Below are 4,689 nucleotides of genomic sequence, written 5' to 3' on the forward strand. Positions count from 1 at the left end.
CCCGTTCAATGGTGAAGCTTGTATGCGGTAGCTGCGGACAATTTTGAGATCGGAAGAATAGTGTGCACCAATATACGAGTTGCAGCGGCGCGCGAGACCTTGTCAAGATGGAGACACTAATTTCATTTCCCGAACTTGGACGTCGAAGTTCTACCTTGTGGAGTCGGATGGTGATCTGCTGCTTGTGTTGTTGGTCGGCGCGGCTTTGGCGGGCAAACCATTGGTGTACCGTGTGGACACTCGAGCCGCTCTCTCCATCCGGTCACTAACATTGGCGGTAATGCCTTCTTCGTGAATTATATCCGGTGTATCTCCGTCGACACCGAGTGTACCCGACACTTCAACCTGGCAGCATCTACTACACGGATTTGGGTTATATCGAGAGCGTACTCTCATGATACAAATGCCTGGGATGAGTGGCCACTACGTGTGGATAGAATAGGATTCTACGGTTTGAGAAATGAACACGAGGCCATACCGTTTGGAGGATGTATTGGCCTCACACTCTGCGAACGGAAGGAGTTCAATGAATATTTCCTTGGGGAATTGCACGAATGGAGCGACGGAGAAATATATGAGGAGGAATGAAGAACAAATTCATTCATCCTAATCTTCTTGTTGTCCATACATTGCGTGCGTGATCTTGTATATTTTTGCAGCTTAGTTTGTCGTGAACATTAACAATGTTATTGGCTGCTTTTGGCTGCTGTATGCGGTTTACCTATGTATTATACTTAGTTTTACTGATTATCTTCTTTGTGAATTTATCATATAATAGCTTCTAGATTTGCTACTAGATTTGCTGCCATATTGGGCAAAAAACGAGGGCCAAAAGGCATAAATAACCCCAGAGATTTGCCACTAGATTTGCTGCCATATTGAAGAAAGACAGAAATAGAAGCTTCTCTAGATTTGATACTAATTTGGTGAAAAAGACAGAGAGAGAAAGAGGGGAAAAGGTGCTCTTAAAAATGCCAATTTGGGCCGAGAGAGACAAAACCCAGCTCCTGCTCACGTGCAACCAAACGCTTCTCGTCCTGTCCCACGCGGTCCCTTTCTACCGGCCCCACGCGACGCGGCCCCACACGACGCGGCCCCACGGACGACGCGGCGCAGCACGTCGGCACAGAACGTCCAAATAAACAGGATTCCTTCCGTACCGAGGCTCCATTACGCGGGTCTTCAGACAAAGGCTAGGGTAAAACTGAGGAAAAACTAAGGGGCTGGGGAAAACTGAGCACAACTAAGGAACCGAGGGCACGAAAATAGAAATCCCTAGATGTATAGTGTGGATGATGATTGTTTGCAGAAAACAGTAGAACAAGTATTGCAGATTTGTATTCGATGTAAAAGAATGGACCGGGGTCCACAGTTCACTAGAGGTGTCTCTCCCATAAGATAAATAGCATGTTGGGTGAACAAATTACAGTCGGGCAATTGACAAATAGAGAGGGCATGACAATGCACATACATGATATGATGAATATTGTGAGATTTAATTGGGCATTACGACAAAGTACATAGACCGCTATCCAGCATGCATCTATGCCTAAAAAGTCCACCTTCGAGTTATCATCCGAACCCCTTCCAGTATTAAGTTGCAAAACAACGGACAATTGCATTAAGTATGGTGCGTAATGTAATCAATAACTACATCCTCGGATATAGCATCAATGTTTTATCCCTAGTGGCAACAACACATCCACAACCTTAGAACTTTATGTCACCTGTCCGGATTTAATGGAGGCATGAACCCACTATCGAGCATAAATACTCCCTCTTGGAGTTAAGAGTAAAAACTTGGCCGAGCCTCTACTAATAACGGAGAGCATGCAAGATCATAAACAACACATAGGTAATAGATTGATAATCAAAATAACATAGTATTCTCTATCCATCGGATCCCGACAAACACAACATATAGAATTACGGATAGATGATCTTGATCATGTTAGGCAGCTCACAAGATCCAGACAATGAAGCACATGAGGAGAAGACAACCATCTAGCTACCGCTATGGACCCATAGTCCGGGGGTGAACTACTCACTCATCACTCCGGAGAGCGACCATGGCGGTGAAGAGTCCTCCCGGGAGATGAATCCCCTCTCCGGCAGGGTGCCGGAGGTGATCTCCGAATCCCCCGAGATGGGATTGGCGGCGGCGGCGTCTCGGTAAGGTTTTCCGTATCGTGGCTCTCGCATGCGGGGGTTTCGCGACGAAGGCTTTAAGTAGGCGGAAGGGCAACGCGGGGGCCACACGAGGGCCCCACACGCCGGGGCCGCGCGGCCAAGGGCCGGGCCGCGCCGCCTGTTGTGTCGGCGCCTCGTGGCCCCACTTCCTTTCCTCCTCGGTCTTCCGGAAGCTTCGTGCAAAAATAGGACCACTGGGCGTTGATTTTGTCCAATTCCGAGAATATTTCCTTTGTAGGATTTACGAAACCAAAAACAAGCGAAACATGACAGCCGGCTCTTCGGCATCTCGTTAATAGGTTAGTGCCGGAAAATGCATAAATACGACATATAATGTGTATAAAACATGTAGATATCATCAATAATGTGGCATGGAACATAAGAAATTATCGATACGTCGGAGACGTATCAGCATCCCCAAGCTTAGTTCCTGCTCGTCCCGAGCAGGTAAACGATAACAAAGATAATTTCTGGATTGACATGCCATCATAACCTTGATCATACTATTGTAAACATTTGTAATGAATGCAGCGATCAAAACAATGGTAATGACATGAGTAAACAAATGAATCATAAAGCAAAGACTTTTCATGAATAGTACTTAAAGACAAGCATCAATAAGTCTTGCATAAGAGTTAACTCATAAAGCAATAAATCAAAGTAAAGGTATTGAAGCAACACAAAGGAAGATTAAGTTTCAGCGGTTGCTTTCAACTTGTAACATGTGTATCTCATGGATAATTGTCAACATAGAGTAATATAACAAGTGCAATATGCAAGTATGTAGGAATCAATGCACAGTTCACACAAGTGTTTGCTTCTTGAGGTGGAGAGAAATCGGTGAACTGACTCAACATTAAAAGTAAAAGAAAGGTCCTTCAAAGAGGGAAGCATCGATTGCTATATTTGTGCTAGAGCTTTTATTTTGAAAACAAGAAACAATTTTGTCAACGGTAGTAATAATGCATATGTATCATGTAAATTATATCTTACAAGTTGCAAGCCTCATGCATAGTATACTAATAGTGCCCGCACCTTGTCCTAATTATCTTGGACTACCGGGATCATCGCAATACACATGTTTTAACCAAGTGTCACAAAGGGGTACCTCCATGCCGCCTGTACAAAGGTCTAAGGAGAAAGCTCGCATTTTGGATTTCTCGCTTTTGATTATTCTCAACTTAGACATCCATACCGGAACAACATGGACAACAGATAATGGACTCCTCTTTAATGCATAAGCATGTAGGAACAATTAGTGTTCTCATATGAGATTGAGGATATATGTCCAAAACTGAAACTTCCACCATGATTCATGGTTTTAGTTAGCGGCCCAATGTTCTTCTCTAACAATATGCATGCTCTAACCATTAAAGTGGTAGATCTCCCTTACTTCAGACAAGACGGACATGCATAGCAACTCACATGATATTCAACAAAGAGTAGTTGATGGCGTCCCCAGAAAACATGGTTATCGCACAACAAGCAACTTAATAAGAGATAAAGTGAATAAGTACATATTCAATACCACAATAGTTTTTAAGCTATTTGTCCCATGAGCTATATATTGCAAAGGTAAAGAATGAAAATTTGAAAGGTAGCACTCAAGCAATTTACTTTGGAATGGCGGAGAAATACCATGTAGTAGGTAGGTATGGTGGACACAATTGGCATAGTGGTTGGCTCAAGGATTTTGGATGCATGAGAAGTATTCCCTCTCGATACAAGTTTTAGGCTAGCAAGGTTATTTGAAACAAACACAAGGATGAACCGGTGCAGCAAAACTCACATAAAAGACACATTGTAAACATTATAAGACTCTACACCGTCTTCCTTGTTGTTCAAACTCAATACTAGAAATTATCTAGACTTTAGAGAGACCAAATATGCGAACCAAATTTAGCAAGCTCTAGGTGTTTCTTCATTAATGGGTGCAAAGTATATGATGCAAGAGCTTAAACATGAGCACAACAATTGCCAAGTATCAAATTATTCAAGACATTTTAGAATTACTACATGTAGCATTTTCCGATTCCAACCATATAACAATTTAACGAAGAAGATTCAACCTTCGCCATGAATACTATGAATAAAGCCTAAGGACATATTTGTCCATATGCAACAGCGGAGCGTGTCTCTCTCCCACACAATGAATGCTAGGATCCATTTTATTCAAACAAAACAAAAACAAAAAACAAACCGACGCTCCAAGCAAAGCACATAAGATGTGACGGAATAAAAATATAGTTTCGGGGGAGGAAACTGATAATGTTGTCGATGAAGAAGGGGATGCCTTGGGCATCCCCAAGCTTAGACGCTTGAGTCTTCTTAAAATATGCAGGGGTGAACCACCGGGGCATCCCCAAGCTTAGAGCTTTCACTCTCCTTGATCATATTGTATCATCCTCCTCTCTTGATCTTTGAAAACTTCCTCCACACCAAACTCGAAACAACTCATTAGAGGGTTAGTGTACAACAAAAATTAACATGTTCAGAGGT

The sequence above is a fragment of the Lolium rigidum genome, chromosome 2 (genome assembly GCF_022539505.1).
Source record: "Lolium rigidum isolate FL_2022 chromosome 2, APGP_CSIRO_Lrig_0.1, whole genome shotgun sequence".
NCBI classification, from domain to species: Eukaryota; Viridiplantae; Streptophyta; class Magnoliopsida; order Poales; family Poaceae; genus Lolium; species Lolium rigidum.